Below are 21,376 nucleotides of genomic sequence, written 5' to 3'. Positions count from 1 at the left end.
TCTATTGGGGCGGTAAGCAAATTGAAGTGGGTCTAGGGGTATCAGGTAAGGTAGAGGTGATATGATCCTTAACTAGCCTCTCAAAGCACTTCATGATGACAGAATGGGCCAGCATCCCAGTGGAATGCTTTTGACACCTAGAGTCCATGCCCCAATGAATTTAGACTGTTCTCAGGGCAAAAGGGAGTGCAACTCAATTTTAGGAAGGTATTCCCATAATGTTTTGTACACTCTGTGTATGTGGCTCTCAGAAGAAATGGTCATTTTCACCACTGGGCACACACTGGTTGAATCAACGTTGTTTCCATGTGGAACCAACGTGGGATAGACGTTGATTCAACCAGTGTGTGCCCAGTGGGGAAAATGACCATTTCTTCTGAGAGCCACATACACAGAGTGTACAAAACATTAGGAACACCTTCCTAATATTGCGTTGCACAGCCTTGAAGTGACGTCTGTGCCCAGTGGGATGTGATGAATTTATAATTATATCATGTAATATGCAGTCCACAAGAAACCTCAACAGATATCTGATAGTTGAAGATACTAACTCATAAAATGATGTAACGGGAGTATAGTAATAATAAGCCAACTTCATTAGAACAACACTTCTTCTATATGTTAGGATTATATTACCATAAACCTTCCATAAACTCAGGTGATCTTAAATAGGTGGTTAGAAATATTATTTATTGGCCCAAGGCGGGATTCGACCTACATTTTTAACATACTATTGTTCCCCAGTTTTGGTGCTTGCTATGCCAGGATAGTGGGTTTGAGTCCCGGGACCACTCATACATCAAATGAATGCAAGCACATATTTTAAGTTGCTTTGGACAAAAGTGTCTGCATATATTATTTGTATTAAATGTTTTATTATATTACCGTGTGTAGGAAGAGATACCTGCTGGTGTCACTCTCCCATTCATTTAAAAAAAAGGTGACTTACTTTCTACAGAAACACACCATGTCGAAAGTAGAGACTAACAAACTTACGTTAGAAATGGGGAAGGGATATTATAAATAAAGTAGGAATTGCCGTCAACTGTCCGATCCTTTCACGTAAGATGAAGGAAATGAGACGAGGAGACAAAGACTACGAAATAAATCCTCTCCAGATGGATTGAGATGCAGACATACTGCTGTGTAACCCCACTACGTCGAGAATGTGGCTGTAATCCTTAGGGATGGTGATCATGGTGTTCCATTAAACCGGTCCGTCAGAATGTGTCACCGCCCAGCACTTTCTGACGATACTGTTCCGTCAAACTACTTTTCCCCATATCAATGTGTACACAGTTTATTTGTTCATAAACTGCTGACCCTGCACAACACACACTTCGTGATCGATTTGACTTTCAATATGAGGTACTGCATGTTTAATTGAATAGGCTAAACTGCGCTGGGTTGGCGTATCTCGCTGGGTTCATTTCTTGGGATGTTGTTATTGTTGTTTTGTGCGTATTTGCCGGGCGTCAGTAATGAAGTTGTGCTGCTGGGCTATGCTGCCATGAAGTTGAAGTTGCTAAATCATGGTGATGTAGAAATCGCGTAGCGCGCATATAATGCATCTACTGTGATATGAATGGCTCACGTCAATGCGAAGCACGCAGCGTTTAGGCGCACACAGCACAGGAGCCAGCTTCAAACGAGGTATTGTTCATCTGAATGTGTCAAAATCGTTGTTTTTGCCCCCAGTGTATCCAGAAATATCACTCGTTTTATTCCATAGGTGCGATGTCATTTAAGTGAAGTGGCAAGTTTTGTTTTTGTGCGGACATAAGGCCTACGCGGTTGCGTTATCAAAGGACAACTGCGTCGGCAGTTTGACAGCCTGATTTCCATACTGACAGTCGGTGAGCCGAATGTCGTAGCCACATTGTTTTCTGTGTCCTTAACCGCGGAAAGAACACTATATGGAAACTAATATTTTGGAATAAATCCCTGTAGCCTAAAATATAATACAGCAGGGGAGGTGAGTATCTACTGATTTGAGCAGATATGCTAGGCTATATCAGTGTGTAATATTTTACCTTTGACATGTCCAATTGTTGTTGAATGCACTGCAGTCTAAAAGTCTGAAAACTGATTAAGAAGCAGATGAGCGCCACATATGACTAACTCCCGCTCATATATCTCAATCTAAACTTGCCTGGAAACCTGACGTTGAATTGCATTGCAATAATGGTTGAATTGAAGAAGTTTAAGCTGCCTATCAATCGTTGTTTTTGCCACCAGTGAACAGCCAGTGAAAATAAGCTCTAGCAACAGCTGCATAGTGTGTATTCAGGGCCTGATTAATGCAGGTGCTTACAGGGTCTGAAGCCTCGTTGTTCACGCCCGTAGGGGGCCCTTGAAGCCGATAAAAATGGAGATAAAGTTATTCGTTTGAGAGCTAAGTCTATATAAGCAATCTGATAAGTATAAATAACTACAATCTCAAGGGAATACGTTTATCACTAACAGGAATATAGCTGATTTATGGAGTGAGTCATGATTATGAATGAACATAAACAAGGTAAAGATATTGATTTTGCATGTTGTCATCAGCAAGGAGTCATCATGTCAGGTAGTCCTGAGGCATGGTCTTGGGGCTCAGGTCCTCAGAGAGAGAGAGGGAAAGAGAGAATTAGAGAGGGCATACTCTTTCCCTCTTTCTTTCTTTCTTTCTCTCTCTCTCTCTCTCTCTCTCTCTGAGGACCTGAGCCCTAGGACCATGCCTCAGGACTACCTGACATGATGACTCCTTGCTGTCCCCAGTCCACCTGGCCGTGCTGCTGCGCCAGTTTCAACTGTTCTGCCTGTGATTATTATTATTTGACCGTGCTGGTCATTTATGAACATTTGAACATCTTGGCCATGTTCTGTTATAATCTCCACCCGGCACATCCAGAAGAGGACTGGCCACCCCACATAGCCTGGTTCCTATCTAGGTTTCTTCCTAGGTTTTGGCCTTTCTAGGGAGTTTTTCCTAGCCAACCTGCTTCTACACCTGCATTGCTTGCTGTTTGGGGTTTTAGGCTGGGTTTCTGTACAGCACTTTGAGATATCAGCTGATGTATGAAGGGCTATATAAATACATTTGATTTGATGAGTTGAGGAGAGGAGAGGAAGCCATTTCAAAGTATTGAGATGCAACCCTCAGTGATAGAACAGCACGGTGTGTTCTCGTCGGTTCTGTTACATGTAGACACACCCACTGTTGATTCTATTAATGGTTAACTTTTGGCTACTGTCACAGTGACTGAATAGTGTGTGCTGCAAAACCGCATCTTAGTTTCAACTAGTATTTGTTTACATTGTAGAGCATGTACAGTACTTGTCAAAAGTTTGGACACACCTACCAATTCCAGGGTTTTTCTTTATTTTTTACTATTTTCTACGTTGAAGAATAATAGTGAAGACATCAAAACAATGAAATATTACACAGTATGGATTCATGTAGAAACCAAAAAAGTGTTAAACAAATCAAAATATATTTGAGATTATTCAAAATAGCCACCATTTGCCTTCATGACAGCTCAGCAACACTCTTGGCATTTTCTCAACCAGCTTCATGAGGTAGTTACTTGGAATGAATTTCAATTAACAATTGTGCCTTGCTAAAAGTTAATTGGTGGAATTTCTTTCCTTCTTAATGCATTTGAGCCAATCAGTTGTGTGTGACAATCTAGGGGTGGTATACAGAAGATAGCCCTATTTGGTAAAATATCAAGTCCATATTATGGCAAGATCAGTTCAAAAAAGCAAAGAGAAACGACAGTCCAACATTACTTTAAGACCTAAAGGTCAGTCAATCTGGGAAATTTCAGGAACTTTTAAATTTTCTTCAAGTGCAGTCGCCACAACCACCAAGTGCTATGATGAAACTGGGTCTCATGAGGACCGCCACAGGAAAGGAAGACCCAGAATAACCACTGCTGCAGAGGATAAGTTCATTAAAGTTAACTGCGCCTTAGATTGCAGCCCAAATAAATGCTTCACACAGATTTCAAGTAACAGACACAGATCATCAACTATTCAGAAGAGACTGCGTGAATCAGGCCTTCATGGTTGAATTGCTGCAAAGAAACCATTATTAAAGGACACCAGAAAGAAGAAGATACTTGCTTGCGCCAAGAAACAACAGCAATGGACGTTTGACCGGTGGAAATCTGTCCTTTGGTTTGATGAGTCCAATTTTGAAATTTTTGGTTCCAACCGCCTAGTCTTTGTGAGATGCGGAGTAGGTGAACGGATGATCTCCACATGTGTGGTTCCCACCGTGAAGCATGGAGGAGGAGGTGTGATGGGGTGCTTTGCTAGTGACACTGTCTGTGATTTATTTTGATTTCAAGGCATACTTAATCAGCATGGCTACCAAGGCATTCTGCAGCGATACGCCATCCCATCTGGTTTGCACTTAGTCCCACTATCATTTGTTTTTCAACGGGACAATGACCCAACACACCTCCAGGCTGTGTAAGGGCTATTTGACTAAGAAGGACAGTGATGTCGTGCTGCATCAGATGACCTGGCCTCCACAATCAACCAACCTCAACCCAATTGAGATGGTTTAGGATGAGTTGGATCGCAGAGTGAAGGAAAAGCAGCCAACATGTGCTCACCATATGTGAGAACTCCTTTAAGACTGTTGGAAAAGCATTCCTCATGAAGCTGGTTGAGACAATGCCAATAGTGTGCAAAGCTGTCATCAAAGGGTGGCTACTTTTGAAGAATATAAAATATAAAATCAAATTTGATTTGTTTAACACTTTTGTTACTCCATGATTCCATACGTGTTATTTCATAGTTTTATGTCTTCACCGTTATTCTACAATGTATAAAATAGTCAAAATAAAGAAAAACCCTTGAATGAGTAGGTGTGTCCAAACTTCGGACTGGTACTGTAAGTCAGCAGTGTAACTTTGTTTCAGTAGTTCTGCAGATTTTTCACACTGTCTGCTGTGGACTGTATGCTTATTTGCTGTGACGACAGGGTTAGTTTTGGTGCGTAAAACCCCTTAAGCCAGATCAGGAGTTCAGTACCAGGGAACACAACTCAGGACAATGGACCTTTTTATAGGAGGTAGTGGGGGGTGGGTGGGTGGGGTATGAAGGTCTTCTTCTCTCCCTCACTCCTGCTCTTTTTCTATCCCTTATCTCTCTCTCTCTTTGCCATTCACCACCCCCCTTCTCTCTCACTCCCCCTCTCTCTCCTGGCTGGTGGGTTTAGGTCTTTATGACTTGTGATCAGGCTAGCTGTAGGGTGACACACACACACACACTACACTAGGCCTATATCATTTCTGGTATAATTGTTTGTCCTTGTCTATTTATAAACCTTATGGAAGTGAAACTATGCTCGAGGTCTCATATAGTTTACCCAATAGCAAATTATCATATTTATACTGAACGAAAATATAATCTCAACATGGAAAGTGTTGGTCCCATCTTTCATGAGCTGAAATAAAGGATACCAGAAATGTTCCATCCGCACAAAAAGCTTATTTCTCTCAAATTTTGTGCACAAATTTGTTTACATCCCTGTTAGTGAGCGTTTCTCCTTTGCCAAGATAATCCATCCACCTGACTTGACCTTACTGCAGTTTGGTGTCGAAACCGACTTCCGTGGGAAAATGCTCACCTTCGGTGGCCACTGGCACGCTGGAGAAGTGTGCTCTTCAATAATGAATCCCGGTTTCAATTTTACCGGGCAGATGGTGTTGTGTGTGTGTGTGAGCGGTTTGCTGTTGTCAACGTTGTGAAGAGAGGCTCATTGTCGTGCCATTCATCTGCCACCGTCACCTCATGTTTCAGCATGATAATGCACAGCCCCATGTCCCAGTTCTTCCGTGGCCTGCATACTCACCAGACATGTCACCCACTTGAGGATGTTTGGGATCCTCTGTATTGACGTGTATGACTGCTTGTTCCCGCCAGCAACTTCACACAGCCGTTGAAGAGGAGTGGGACTACAGGCCAAAATCAACAGGCTGATGAACTCTATGTGAAGGAGATGTCAAATCAAATCCAATTTTATTTGTCACATACACATGGTTAGCAGATGTTAATGCGAGGGTAGCGAAATGCTTGTGCTTCTAGTTCCGACAATGCAGTGATAACCAACAAGTAATCTAACTAACAATTCCAAAACTACTGTCTTATACACAGTGTAAGGGGATAAAGAATATGTACATAAGGATATATGAATGAGTGATGGTACAGAGCAGCATACAGTAGATGGTATCGAGTACAGTATATAGATATGAGATGAGTATGTAGACAAAGTAAACAAAGTGGCATAGTTAAAGTGGCTAGTGATACATGTATTACATAAGGATGCAGTCAATGATGTAGAGTACAGTATATACGTATGCATATGAGATTAATAATGTAGGGTAAGTAACATTATATAAGGTAGCATTGTTTTTAAAGTGGCTAGTGATATATTTACATTTCCCATCAATTCCCATTATTAAAGTGGCTGGAGTTGGGTCAGTGTCAATGACAGTGTGTTGGCAGCAGCCACTCAATGTTAGTGGTGGCTGTTTAACAGTCTGATGGCCTTGAGATAGAAGCTGTTTTTCAGTCTCTCGGTCCCAGCTTTGATGCACCTGTACTGACCTCGCCTTCTGGATGATAGCGGGGTGAACAGGCAGTGGTTCGGGTGGTTGATGTCCTTGATCTTTATGGCCTTCCTGTAACATTGGGTGGTGTAGGTGTCCTGGAGGGCAGGTAGTTTGCCCCCGGTGATGCGTTGTGCAGACCTCACTACCCTCTGGAGAGCTTTACGGTTGAGGGAGGATCAGTTGCCGTACCAGGCAGTGATACAGCCCGCCAGGATGCTCTCGATTGTGCATCTGTAGAAGTTTGTGAGTGCTTTTGGTGACAAGCCAAATTTCTTCAGCCTCCTGAGGTTGAAGAGGCGCTGCTGCGCCTTCTTCACGACGCTGTCAGTGTGAGTGGACCAATTCAGTTTGTCTGTGATGTGTATGCCGAGGAACTTAACTTGCTACCCTCTCCACTACTGTTCCATCGATGTGGATAGGGGGGTGTACCCTCTGCTGTTTCCTGAAGTCCACAATCATCTCCTTAGTTTTGTTGACGTTGAGTGTGAGGTTATTTTCCTGACACCACACTCCGAGGGCCCTCACCTCCTCCCTGTAGGCCGTCTCGTCGTTGTTGGTAATCAAGCCTACCACTGTTGTGTCGTCCGCAAACTTGATGATTGAGTTGGAGGGCGTGCGTGGCCACGCAGTCGTGGGTGAACAGGGAGTACAGGAGAGGGCTCAGAACGCACCCTTGTGGGGCCCCCGTGTTGAGGATCAGCGGGGAGGAGATGTTGTTGCCTACCCTCACCACCTGGGGGCGGCCCGTCAGGAAGTCCAGTACCCAGTTGCACAGGGCGGGGTCGAGACCCAGCTTGGAGGGTACTATGGTGTTGAATGCCGAGCTGTAGTCGATGAACAGCATTCTCACATAGGTATTCCTCTTGTCCAGGTGGGTTAGGGCAGTGTGCAGTGTGGTTGAGATTGCATCGTCTGTGGACCTATTTGGGCGGTAAGCAAATTGGAGTGGGTCTAGGGTGTCAGGTAGGGTGGAAGTGATATGGTCCTTGACTAGTCTCTCAAAGCACTTCATGATGACGGAAGTGAGTGCTACGGGGCGGTAGTCGTTTAGCTCAGTTACCTTAGCTTTCTTGGGAACAGGAACAATGGTGGCCCTCTTGAAGCATGTGGGAACAGCAGACTGGTATAGGGATTGATTGAATATGTCCGTAAACACACCGGCCAGCTGGTCTGCGCATGCTCTGAGGGCGCGGCTGGGGATGCCGTCTGGGCCTGCAGCCTTGCGAGGGTTAACACATTTAAATGTCTTACTCACCTCGGCTGCAGTGAAGGAGAGACCGCATGTTTTCGTTGCAGGCCGTGTCAGTGGCACTGTATTGTCATCAAAGCGGGCAAAAAAGTTATTTAGTCTGCCTGGGAGCAAGACATCCTGGTCCGTAACTGGGCTGGGTTTCTTCTTGTAGTCTGTGATTGACTGTAGACCCTGCCACATGCCTCTTGTGTCTGAGCCATTGAATTGAGATTCCACTTTGTCTCTGTACTGACGCTTAGCTTGTTTAATAGCCTTGCAAAGGGAATAGCTGCATTGTTTATATTCGGACATGTTACCAGACACCTTGCCCTGATTTAAAAGCAGTGGTTCGCGCTTTCAGTTTCACGCGAATGCTGCCATCAATCCACGGTTTCTGGTTAGGGAATGTTTTTATCGTTGCTATGGGAACGACATCTTCGACGCACGTTCTAATGAACTCGCACACCGAATCAGCGTATTCGTCAATATTTCCATCTGACGCAATACGAAACATGTCCCAGTCCACGTGATGGAAGCAGTCTTGGAGTGTGGAGTCAGCTTGGTCTGACCAGCGTTGGACAGACCTCAGCGTGGGAGCCTCTTGTTTTAGTTTCTGCCTGTAGGCAGGGATCAGCAAAATGGAGTCGTGGTCAGCTTTTCCGAAAGGGGGGCGGGGCAGGGCCTTATATGCGTCGCGGAAGTTAGAGTAACAATGATCCAAGGTTTTACCACCCCTGGTTGCGCAATCGATATACTGATAAAGTTTAGGGAGTCTTGTTTTCAGATTAGCTTTGTTAAAATCCCCAGCTACAATGAATGCAGCCTCCGGATAAATGGTTTCCAGTTTGCAAAGAGTTAAATAAAGTTCGTTCAGAGCCATCGACGTGTCTGCTTGGGGGGGATATATACGGCTGTGATTATAATCGAAGAGAATTCTCTTGGAAGATAATGCGGTCTACATTTGATTGTGAGGAATTCTAAATCAGGTGAACAGAAGGATTTGAGTTCCTGTATGTTTCCTTCATCACACCATGTCTCGTTAGTCATGAGGCATACGCCCCCGCCACTCTTCTTTCCAGAAAGATGTTTGTTTCTGTTGGCGCGATGCGTGGAGAAACCCGTTGGCTGCACCGCATCGGATAGCGTCTCTCCAGTGAGCCATGTTTCCGTGAAGCAGAGAACGTTGCAGTCTCTGATGTCCCTCTGGAATGCCACCCTTGCTCGGATTTCGTCAACCTTGTTGTCAAGAGACTGGACATTGGCAAGAAGAATGCTGGGGAGTGGTGCGCGATGTGCCCTTTTTCGGAGTCTGACCAGAAGACCGCCTCGTTTCCCTCTTTTTCGGAGTCGTTTTCTTGGGTCGCTGCATGCGATCCATTCCGTTGTCCTGTTTGTAAGGCAGAACACAGGATCCGCGTCGCGGAAAACATATTCTTGGTCGTACTGATGGTGAGTTGACGCTGATCTTATATTCAGTAGTTCTTCTCGACTGTATGTAATGAAACCTAAGATGACCTGGGGTACTAATGTAAGAAATAACACGTAAACAAAAAAAAAAACTGCATAGTTTCCTAGGAACGCGAAGCGAGGCGGCCATCTCTGTCGGCCCTGGGAGGATGTGTCACACTGCATGAGGCAAATGGTGGTTACACCAGATACTGACTGGTTTTCTGATCCACGACCCCAAGCTATTTTTTTAAAGAATCTGTGACCAACAGATGCATATCTGTATACCCATTCATGTGAAATCCATAGATTAGAGCATGATTCATTTATTTCAATTGACTGATTTTCTTAAATGTAACTCAGTAAAATCTTCGAAATTGTTGCATGCTGCATTTAAAAAATAAATTTAAATATATATATATATTTGACCCCTTTTTCTCCCCAATTTCGTGGTATCCAATTGTTTAGTAGCTACTATCTTGTCTCACGTGTACATGAAGTTGGTAATCATTTTACGAGCAGAACAGCTTAATATCCAAAAGTTTAAAACCATTTGTTTTTGAGAATAGGGTTGTCACCAATGCTGTGTTCTATTCATTAGGTATGCCAAAGCTAATTTTAAAGGATATGTTACAAGCTCAAAACCATTTTAACCAAAATTACTACAATTATGACAACTGTGGTCATTTGCACAACAATGAAACTTTACACAGAATTCCATAATCATCACAGTCCTGGGTCTGTTGACAGTGGTTACACACATGCTGCCTCTCCTAATGACTATATTGTCTTAATTTGCTCCCAGACAAACAGAAGCCACCAGGCCATCCCTGTGGTCATCTATCTTGGACATAATGGATTTGGAGGACAACAAGTGAAGAATGACCAACCAATGATTCATCCCGGGATCCCAGAACTGGAAGCCCAACACCAAAGGACCAGGCCTCCACTCTCATGGACTAAATCAGGAATATCTGCTCTAAAGATGGAATCACTGGACTAAACTAGAACTCCATGGGCTAAATAGGAATAGTTCTTAAACCGGGAATATCAGGACCAAAAGCTGAAATATCATGGACTCATTTAGGCATTTCTGGACTAAAATTGGAATCTTTGGACTGAATATGGAATTGCTGGACTGTAATAACAGATACTGTGTGGGAAAACCCACACTCCTGAACGTTTAGTAATATTGCTAAGTATCACTCATTGAGTGATTATGCACTGTCACAATCATTCAAAGAGGATTAATCAGGTGCAGAATTTGACTTGGGGGATTCAGGGAAAATCAATGCTTAGTCCATTGATTGGTTAATCAGTCCCTAAGACAGACAAACGTCTTATTCAGAACAATTGAACCTGCTCTCCTTGAAGTTCTTGATGATCCGATAAATGGTTGATTTAGGTGCAATCTTACTAGCAGCAATATCCTTGCCTGTGAAGCCCTTTTTGTGCAAAGCAATTTTGACGGCACGTGTTTCCTTGCAGGTAACCATGGTTGACAGAGGAAGAACAAGGATTCCAAGCACCACCCTCCTTTTGAAGCTTCCAGTCTGTTATTCAAACTCAATCAGCATGACAGAGTGATCTCCAGGGCTTGTCCTCGTCAACACTCACACCTGTGTTAACAAGAGAATCACTGACATGATGTCAGCTGGACCTTTTGTGGCAGGGCTGAAATGCAGTGGAATTTTGTTTTTGCGATTCAGTTCATTTGCATGGCAAAGAGGGACTTTGCAATTCATCTGATCACTCTTCATACCATTCTGGAGTATATGCAAATTGCCATCATACAAATTGAGGCAGCAGACTAATAATAATAATAATAATAATAATAAGAATAATAATTTTCAATCTCAAAACTTTTGGCCACGACTGTATATACACCCTTCATCAGTTCCAGAGTGAAAGCATTAGAAATGTGCTTATGCTTATCGTCAGGCTTGAAGTCGTAATTATACAGGATTCTCTGACCTTTCTTGGGACACTAAAGAGGCCTTTCTACTGACTCTGAAAGAAAGATGCCCAGGGTCCCTGCTCATCTGCGTGAACGGCCTTAGGCATGCTGCAAGGAGGAATGAGGTCTGCAGATGTGGACAGGGAAATAAATTGCAATGTCCGTACTGGGAGACACCTAAGACAGCGCTCCAGGGAGACGGGACGGACAGCTGATCGTCCTCGCAGTGGCAGACCACATGAAACAACACCTGCACAGGATCGGTACATCCGAACATCACACCTGCGGGACAGGTACAGGATGGCAACAACATCCGCCAGAGTTAGACCAGGAACGCACAATCCCTCCATCAGTGCTCAGACTGTCCGCAATATAGGCTGTGAAACTGACAATTAACATGTAAGTCTATATTGTAGTTTTTTGTTTGAATTGTTTGTGTTCGCTATGCGGTGGAAATAAGACAAGCTACGTAGCTAGTGACTGTTGTAACGGGGATCATTATTGTAGTGTAACGGACGTGAAACGGCTAGCTAGTTAGCGGTGGTGCGCGCTAAATACATGAGTCCATGTCCCAGACAGACAGAACACCCTCCTCCTGAGTCCATGTCCCAGACAGACAGAACACCCTCCTCCTGAGTCCATGTCCCAGACAGACAGAACACCCTCCTCCTGAGTCCATGTCCCAGACAGACAGAACACCCTCCTCCTGAGTCCATGTCCCAGACAGACAGAACACCCTCCTCCTGAGTCCATGTCCCAGACAGACAGAACACCCTCCTCCTGAGTCCATGTCCCAGACAGACAGAACACCCTCCTCCTGAGTCCATGTCCCAGACAGACAGAACACCCTCCACTCTCCTCCTGAGTCCATGTCCCAAGACAGACAGAACACCCTCCACTCTCCTCCTGAGTCCATGTCCCAAGACAGACAGAACACTCTCCCTCCTGAGTCCATGTCCCAGACAGACAGAACACTCTCCTCCTGAGTCCATGTCCCAGACAGACAGAACATCCTCCTCCTGAGTCCATGTCCCAAGACAGACAGAACACCCTCCACTCTCCTCCTGAGTCCATGTCCCAAGACAGACAGAACACCCTCCACTCTCCTCCTGAGTCCATGTCCCAAGACAGACAGAACACCCTCCACTCTCCTCCTGAGTCCATGTCCCAAGACAGACAGAACACCCTCCACTCTCCTCCCGAGTCCATGTCCCAGACAGACAGAACACCCTCCTCCCGAGTCCATGTCCCAGACAGACAGAACACCCTCCACTCTCCTCCTGAGTCCATGTCCCAAGACAGACAGAACACCCTCCACTCTCCTCCTGAGTCCATGTCCCAAGACAGACAGAACACCCTCCACTCTCCTCCTGAGTCCATGTCCCAAGACAGACAGAACACCCTCCACTCTCCTCCTGAGTCCATGTCCCAAGACAGACAGAACACCCTCCACTCTCCTCCTGAGTCCATGTCCCAAGACAGACAGAACACCCTCCACTCTCCTCCTGAGTCCATGTCCCAGACAGACAGAACACCCTCCACTCTCCTCCTGAGTCCATGTCCCAAACAGACAGTCCACTCTCCTCCTGAGTCCATGTCCCAGACAGACAGAACACCCTCCTCCCGAGTCCATGTCCCAGACAGACAGAACACCCTCCTCCTCCATGTCCCAGACAGTCCATCCATGTCCCAGACAGACAGAACACCCTCCTCCCGACCATGTCCCAGACAGACAGAACACCCTCCCCGACTCCATCAGACAGAACACCCTCCTGAGTCCAGTCCCAGACAGACAGAACACCCTCCTCCCGAGTCCCAGACAGACAGAACACCCTCCTCCCGAGTCCCAGACAGACAGAACACCCTCCTCCCGAGTCCCAGACAGACAGAACACCCTCCCCCGAAGACAGACAGAACACCCTCCTCCCGAGTCCACAGACAGAACACCCTCCTCCCGAGTCCCAGACAGACAGAACACCCTCCTCCCGAGTCCCAGACAGACAGAACACCCTGTCCCAGACAGACAGAACACCCTCCTCCCGAGTCCCAGAAGACACCCTCCTCCCGAGTCCCAGACAGACAGAACACCCTCCTCCCGAGTCCCAGACAGACAGAACACCCTCCTCCCCCAGACAGACAGAACACCCTCCTCCCGAGTCCCAGACAGACAGAACACCCTGTCCCAGACAGACAGAACACCCTCCTCCCGAAGACAGACCACCCTCCTCCCGAGTCCCAGACAGACAGAACACCCTCCTCCCGAGTCCCAGACAGACAGAACACCCTCCTCCCGAGTCCCAGACAGACAGAACACCCTCCTCCCGAGTCCCAGACAGACAGAACACCCTCCTCCCGAGTCCCAGACAGACAGAACACCCTCCTCCCGTCCCAGACAGACAGTCCCAGACACAGAACCCCTCCTCCCGAGTCCCAGACAGACAGAACACCCTCCTCCCGTCCCAGACAGACAGAACACCCTCCTCCCGAGTCCCAGACAGACAGAACACCCTCCTCCCGTCCCAGACAGACAGAACACCCTCCTCCCGAGTCCCAGACAGACAGAACACCCTCCTCCCGAGTCCCAGACAGACAGAACACCCTCCTCCCGAGTCCCAGACAGACAGAACACCCTCCTCCCGAGTCCCAGACAGACAGAACACCCCTCCCGAGTCCCAGACAGACAGAACACCCTCCTCCCGAGTCCCAGACAGACAGAACACCCTCCCAGACAGACAGAACACCCTCCTCCCGAGTCCCAGACAGACAGAACACCCTCCTCCCGAGTCCCAGACAGACAGAACACCCTCCTCCCGAGTCCCAGACAGACAGAACACCCTCCTCCCGAGTCCCAGACAGACAGAACACCCTCCTCCCGAGTCCCAGACAGACAGAACACCCTCCTCCCGAGTCCCAGACAGACAGAACACCCTCCCAGAGACAGACAGAACACCCTCCTCCCGAGTCCCAGACAGACAGAACACCCTCCTCCCGAGTCCCAGACAGACAGAACACCCCTCCTCCCAGAGTCCCAGACAGACAGAACACCCTCCTCCCGAGTCCCAGACAGACAGAACACCCTCCTCCCGAGTCCCAGACAGACAGAACACCCTCCTCCCGAGTCCCAGACAGACAGAACACCCTCCTCCCGAGTCCCAGACAGACAGAACACCCTCCTCCCGAGTCCCAGACAGACAGAACACCCTCCTCCCGAGTCCCAGACAGACAGAACACCCTCCTCCCGAGTCCCAGACAGACAGAACACCCTCCTCCCGAGTCCCAGACAGACAGAACACCCTCCTCCCGAGTCCCAGACAGACAGAACACCCTCCTCCCGAGTCCCAGACAGACAGAACACCCTCCTCCCGAGTCCCAGACAGACAGAACACCCTCCTCCCGAGTCCCAGACAGACAGAACACCCTCCTCCCGAGTCCCAGACAGACAGAACACCCTCCTCCCGAGTCCCAGACAGACAGAACACCCTCCTCCCGAGTCCCAGACAGACAGAACACCCTCCTCCCGAGAGACAGACAGAACACCCTCCTCCCGAGTCCCAGACAGACAGAACACCCTCCCCCGAGTCCCAGACAGACAGAACACCCTCCCGAGTCCCAGACAGACAGAACACCCTCCCCCGAGAGACAGACAGAACACCCTCCCCGAGTCCCAGACAGACAGAACACCCTCCCCCGAGTCCCAGACAGACAGAACACCCTCCCCCCGAGTCCCAGACAGACAGAACACCCTCCCCCCGAGTCCCAGACAGACAGAACACCCTCCCCCGAGTCCCAGACAGACAGAACACCCTCCCCGAGTCCCAGACAGACAGAACACCCTCCCCCCCGAGTCCCAGACAGACAGAACACCCTCCCCCCGAGTCCCAGACAGACAGAACACCCTCCCCCGAGAGACAGACAGAACACCCTCCCCCGAGTCCCAGACAGACAGAACACCCTCCCCCGAGTCCCAGACAGACAGAACACCCCTCCCCCGAGTCCCAGACAGACAGAACACCCCCTCCCGAGTCCCAGACAGACAGAACACCCCCCCCGAGTCCCAGACAGACAGAACACCCCCTCCCGAGTCCCAGACAGACAGAACACCCTCCTCCCGAGTCCCAGACAGACAGAACAACAGTACCCCTCATTCTGAAACGAACCCCGTTCCGATATGATACACTTTATGAGGCTCAGACCCCTGACTCATATATACACACATCTCAGTTAAGCAGTACTTGTACAAGAGACACGTCATGAAAAAGTCCAGGTTGGTACGTTTTATCAATGTTGTATCAGACCATGAGAGGTCCAACTGTTTGGTGACCGGTTCCCCTGACGTCACCTGTTCCTTATAGACACAAACCGTGCGCTTAGTCGGACATAGAATTGCTTTGACGGACTGTGTGTGTGAGCATGTGACGCGTGTTGACTGTGCGTCTATTTGTCCCTACCCCAGGTAACCAAAGAGGAGGAGTTCTTCAGTCTGTCTCACTTTCAGCTGTTTGAGCTCATCAGCCAGGACAGCCTCAAGGTGCTCTGTGAGTCAGAGGTATGGATTTGATTTATATTCTATTATACATGGTTTATCCTGAGGTGTATATTTATATACTTCACTTATATGCATATTTCTATGTGAAAATCAAGATAACCGCCTGCCAAAGTGTGACCATGAGCTCCTTGATGTCAGGTGTACAAGGCTTGTACAGACTGGGTGCGATGGGACGTGGAGAGCAGAGCTCCGTGTCTCCACGCCCTCCTCGATGCTCTCCACGTCTACGCTCTGCCTCCCAAGTTCATCAAGATACAGCTCCAGTCCTGCCCCATCCTCAGCAAGGCAAGTCTCTGTTGTCTATTTATCTATGACCGGCTGCTGGGATTGATTGATAGATTGAGGAATATCAAATTCGATTATTCAACTATTTTCATGTTCCTTCATTCCAGGCCAACTCCTGTAGCGACTTCCTGTCGAAGATATTCCAGGAAATGGCGTTGAGGAAGCCCCTCCCCCCTGCGCCTCACCGTGGAACACAGCTTATCTACGTAGCCGGAGGGTAGTCTACAAACATATGATGGGGTGTAGTAGGATACGATACAATGAGATAATTGGAAGATAGGATATGATGATATAATCCTATTATGGTTATGTACTGTCTGATCCTCCTGTGTTCCATCCCAGGTATCGGCAGCACTGACATGGGCTGTCCATGCAGTGGCCTGGGCTCCTGTGTGCTGTTTGGCCTGCTCTACACGGTACACGAACGCACGCACACACCTTGCTTTTTACAGCCTTGTCTGTCTATCTAACCCCTCCCCCTCTTCATCCCTCCCTCTCTCCCTCCTCCTCAGGTGGGAGGCAGGAACCTGTCCCTACAGAGCAACACTGAGTCCAGTTCCCTGTGCTGCTACAAACCCATGACCAATCAGTGGAGTCAGCACGCCTCCCTCAACACCCCCAGGAACAGGGTGGGGGTGTCCGTGGTGGACGGGAGCATTTACGCCGTGGGGGGGTCCCAGGGGTCCATATATCATAACACTGAGGAGAGGTGGGGGAGAGAGAAATAGTGAGGAGAAGGGGGTAGAGGAGAAAAGACAGAAAGAGAGAGAGATGGTAGTGTTCATTCCCCAGATAATGTAGAAATTCCTGACGTGTGACCGCCTTTGGGCCGGCTGAGTTGTTACCTACTTCCAAGGAATGTCAATCTGGTTGGGAATGCTTCACAACTCGCTGCTGAGCGGCTAACCGGTAGGGAATCATCTTCACCGGAATGTCGTTACAGGACCCGTGGCTCTGGTAGAATACCTCAGAGATGTGTCCTTCCATCCCTCCACCCTTGCCTCTCCTCTCCGCTGCTCTCTCACACAGCGTGTTACTAGACACTGCACAAAGCTGGTAGCTTTAGTTAAACCACTGTGATTTACCTGGCTCCTATGCAATGAGTTAGTTATACTATCAAACGCACACTCTGATAGCTCCTACAGTCCCATGCACTCAGGTCATGATGATGAGCATTAAAGTTGCACTATGCAGAAATCGCTCCACCATTTCCTGAATGCAGAAATTCTAATAGTTTGCCTATCAATTTATGTGACAAAACAAGCAAGACAAGCAACTATAGTGTAGAGAATCATTGCACCATCTAAACCACTGTGAAATATATTTTCCATAACCAAAAATATTGTATTTTCAACTGTTGAAACTGGTGTACAAAACCCAAAGTAAAAGATGCAAAAGCGAAACTTAAGAATAGGAAGCCTAGAAATGCCGCACATAGAGCAGATCTACTGCTTCTTAGATTTGCTTTCTTTAACTGACATTTCTATGTGACTTTGGTCGGGAACACCGAAAAGGTTACACATTGCAGCTTTAAGGCAACAATCACCATAAATTCTCTCTCTCTACCAGGTATGACCCAGAGGCGAACTGCTGGGTGTTTGTGAGCCCCGTGTCAGTAGCCTGTTTGGGGGCGGGGGTAGCAGGTTGTGGCGGTTCTGTGTACGTGGTGGTGGGGGGGGGGGGGTTGACGGTCAGAACCGCTGGAACACAGCAGAGAGGTTCCACACCGACTCCAACACCTGGCACCAACTGGCCCCCATGACCACTGTACGCAGCAGACTGTGTGTGTGTGTGTGTGTACACCTGTCAGTGTGTGGATAACGTTTCTCCCTCTGTGTAGGTGTGGTGTGTGTGGACTCATACCTGTATGCAGTAGGAGCTGGTCATACCCAGCTCAGCTCCATGGAGAGGTACAGTATAACCAGAGATGTGTGGGAGCCAGTGGCCTCCATGCAGCGCTCATGGGGTCACCATCTACCAGGGACGCATCTTCGTACTGGGTGAGTCTGGAGAAACCTGCCATCTTTCTGGAGAGTTTGGCCAACTTTAGAACCAGATACCATGTTGCTCCTGCTGAGCCTTGGATTCGTTCATCCTGTTTCCCTTACTCTCCTCCTCCCTCTCTTTCTCCATCCCTCCCTCCAAGTGGTTTTAGCTCCTCAGAGTTTCTGGTCAGTGTTGAGAGTTACCTCCCTGACACCAGCCGGTGTGGAGAGTTACCTCCCTGACACCAGCCGGTGTGGAGAGTTATACCTCCCTGACACCAGCCGGTGTGGAGAGTTATACCTCCCTGACACCAGCCGGTGTGGAGAGTTATACCTCCCTGACACCAGCCGGTGTGGAGAGTTATACCTCCCTGACACCAGCCGGTGTGGAGAGTTATACCTCCCTGACACCAGCCGGTGTGGAGAGTTATACCTCCTGACACCAGCCGGTGTGGAGAGTTACCTCCTGACACCAGCCGGTGTGACACCAGCCGAGTTACCTCCCTGACACCAGCCGGTGTGGAGAGTTTATACCTCCCTGACACCAGCCGGTGTGGAGAGTTTATACCTCCCTGACACCAGCCGGTGTGGAGAGTTTATACCTCCCTGACACCAGCCGGTGTGGAGAGTTTATACCTCCCTGACACCAGCCGGTGTGGAGAGTTATACCTCCCTGACACCAGCCGGTGTGGAGAGTTTATACCTCCCTGACACCAGCCGGTGTGGAGAGTTTATACCTCCCTGACACCAGCCGGTGTGGAGAGTTTATACCTCCCTGACACCAGCCGGTGTGGAGAGTTTATACCTCCCTGACACCAGCCGGTGTGGAGAGTTTATACCTCCCTGACACCAGCCGGTGTGGAGAGTTTATACCTCCCTGACACCAGCCGGTGTGGAGAGTTTATACCTCCCTGACACCAGCCGGTGTGGAGGATACGACACCAGCCGGTGGAATGGCCCTGACACCAGCCGGTGTGGAACAATGGAGCCAGCCGGTGTGGAGAGTTTATACCTCCCTGCAACCTGCCCAGGGGAGGAAGAAGAAGAGGAAGTGACATAGAGTTAGAGCGAGGAGACATGACTCATCATAACTCTTTTTATATCTGACTTAACATGGCGGCAGTGCAGGACTTGTTGCAATAGAATTAGAATGAGTAGAAGGGACAAAGCTCTAAGATCACTTTTATCCAAAGCCACAAAGTTTGCATTAATCAGGAATGTCGGTTCTGCTCATTCTATGTGGAGTCAGTAGGAAGTGGACCAAGGGGAGGAAGTGATCTCACAATGACTTCAAAGTGACCTCACCATTATTAGGGTGCTACAAACAGAGTTAGGAATTAGAATACTAGAATGGACATGAACCTTCTTATGATGTCATTGTAAGACACTTTGTCTGAATCGCTAAATGGGCTGTCACTCCCAAACAGAAGACGACTGCATTGGTCACAATTTCTTTTTAAGTGTATCAACTTAAATTTAAGGAACACCTAACTTTACCAGACTCACATGACTTATTTCAACAACCGCAGCAATTACACAGTCCAGGGGTACATCATGAGGTTAGAGTAACATCTTTCAGGTACAAAGACCCAACTGACTGGAATTATATACCTGTAGAAAAAACACAGTGAATTTAAGAGTCATTTTTCAAATGTTAAGAACAAACCGTTTATTTTTAACTAGCTAATAGAAACATCACAATGTGAAGATATTTGTATGTATATATTATATGTACTTTGTTTTATTAGTTGTTGGAGCAGAAGTTAATTCTGTTAATGCATGTTGTTTTTTTGTATGTAATAATATATATTTTGTTATTATATTAGACAGTAGTTTCCATATTATTCTAAGTATTGTTTGTTTAGTTTTTTTCATTTGGACTCTTGAAAATGAGATGCACCATCAAGAGATTTCCTCCTGCAAAATGTCAAATACATAAATAAGTGATGTCATAAAGGTCAGCCATTTTGGTCAGGGAGTTTGTCATCCATGGTTTGCCAGTGATAGTGTCAAAAAATGAATTTTAATAAATTATCTGCACTGTATGTGTGTTAGCCTGCCAGCTAGTTTTAGAGGTTTGATTCCATAAACGTTTTAAATTAACTGCCAATATGCTCACATTCCATTTAAACAATGCAGTCAACCATACACTCTGGAAGCAAACCAGACACTGTCTGGAAGCTGTAAACCAGACACTGTCTGGAAGCTGTAAACCAGACACTGTCTGGAAGCTGTAAACCAGACACTGTCTGGAAGCTGTAAACCAGACACTGTCTGGAAGCTGTAAACCAGACACTGTCTGGAAGCTGTAAACCAGACACTGTCTGGAAGCTGTAAACCAGACACTGTCTGGAAGCTGTAAACCAGACACTGTCTGGAAGCTGTAAACCAGACACTGTCTGGGAGGTTGTAAACCAGACACTGTCTGGGAGGTTGTAAACCAGACACTGTCTGGGAGGTAAACCAGACACTGTCTGGGAAGCACTGTAAAACCAGACACTGTCTGGGAAAACCAGCACTGTCTGGGAAAACCAGACACTGTCTGGGAGGTTGTAAACCAGCTGGGAGGTAAACCAGACACTGTCTGGGAGGTTGTAAACCAGACACTGTCTGGGAGGTTAAACCAGACACTGTCTGGGAGGTTGTAAACCAGACACTGTCTGGGAGGTTGTAAACCAGACACTGTCTGGACACTGCTGGGAGGTAAACCAGACACTGTCTGAAATCAGTTGAAGATTGGGACTTAAACCAGACACTGTCTGGGAGTTGTAAATGAAACAAGTACTGATATTGCATCATATAATCAGACACTGTCTGGGAGGTTGTAAACCAGACACTGTCTGGGAGGTTGCAAACCCTCAGCTTTCCAAGAAAACAACAATTTAGATATTTATGGCCTGTTTACATAAATTTTAGTGGCTTTTTACTGCAAATGGTATAAAACCTATAAACTGTATTTATGATTATATGACAATATTTTAGGTTGACAGTAATTCTATTAAATCCTTTCCAATACATCACATGCCTTACTTACATTGTCCTGCATACATCAAACCATGATGATGCCTGTACTGCCATTCATTACAATTAGACTGGTTTGGTTTTCTCCCTGACCACAATGGCTGCCATTTTCACTCTATTCTGGAACTTTGAGGGTTTATGACACAGCCCCTCTAGTAATTTAATGGAATCTATTTTACTACAGAACTTCTCAGAGACTCTTCTAATTGACTGTGCCATCATGTCCCCTCTATTGACAACTCTGACCATAACTCTAGCAGTGTTTCACACGCAGTCTTTTAATAACCATAGTCC

At 47.2% G+C, this 21,376-nt stretch overlaps 2 long non-coding RNA genes across 5 annotated transcripts; both read left to right on the top strand.

Annotated features, from left to right (window-relative positions):
• Positions 1–1,244: 1,244 nt before the first annotated feature.
• On the top strand, positions 1,245–16,072 carry LOC118374941 (uncharacterized). Of its 4 annotated transcripts, none has more exons than XR_008095546.1 (4): positions 1,245–1,368; positions 10,094–11,644; positions 15,699–15,791; positions 15,887–16,072. It is a non-coding gene; the product is annotated as an uncharacterized LOC118374941 (long non-coding RNA). The 4 variants fall into 4 exon arrangements; XR_008095545.1 differs by having other exon boundaries at positions 1,289–1,653; XR_008095544.1 differs by having other exon boundaries at positions 1,289–1,975; positions 15,930–16,072.
• A 4,171-nt stretch (positions 16,073–20,243) lies between these two features.
• LOC127916698 (uncharacterized) lies at positions 20,244–20,801 on the top strand. Its single transcript, XR_008095547.1, has 3 exons — positions 20,244–20,519; positions 20,703–20,731; positions 20,765–20,801. It is a non-coding gene; the product is annotated as an uncharacterized LOC127916698 (long non-coding RNA).
• The last annotated feature ends 575 nt before the right edge of the window (positions 20,802–21,376 follow it).

This window comes from Oncorhynchus keta, chromosome 37 (genome assembly GCF_023373465.1).
Source record: "Oncorhynchus keta strain PuntledgeMale-10-30-2019 chromosome 37, Oket_V2, whole genome shotgun sequence".
Lineage (NCBI taxonomy): Eukaryota > Metazoa > Chordata > Actinopteri > Salmoniformes > Salmonidae > Oncorhynchus > Oncorhynchus keta.
The sequence above is the reverse complement of the archived record's forward strand: the minus strand, read 5'-3'. Positions and strand labels throughout refer to the sequence as shown.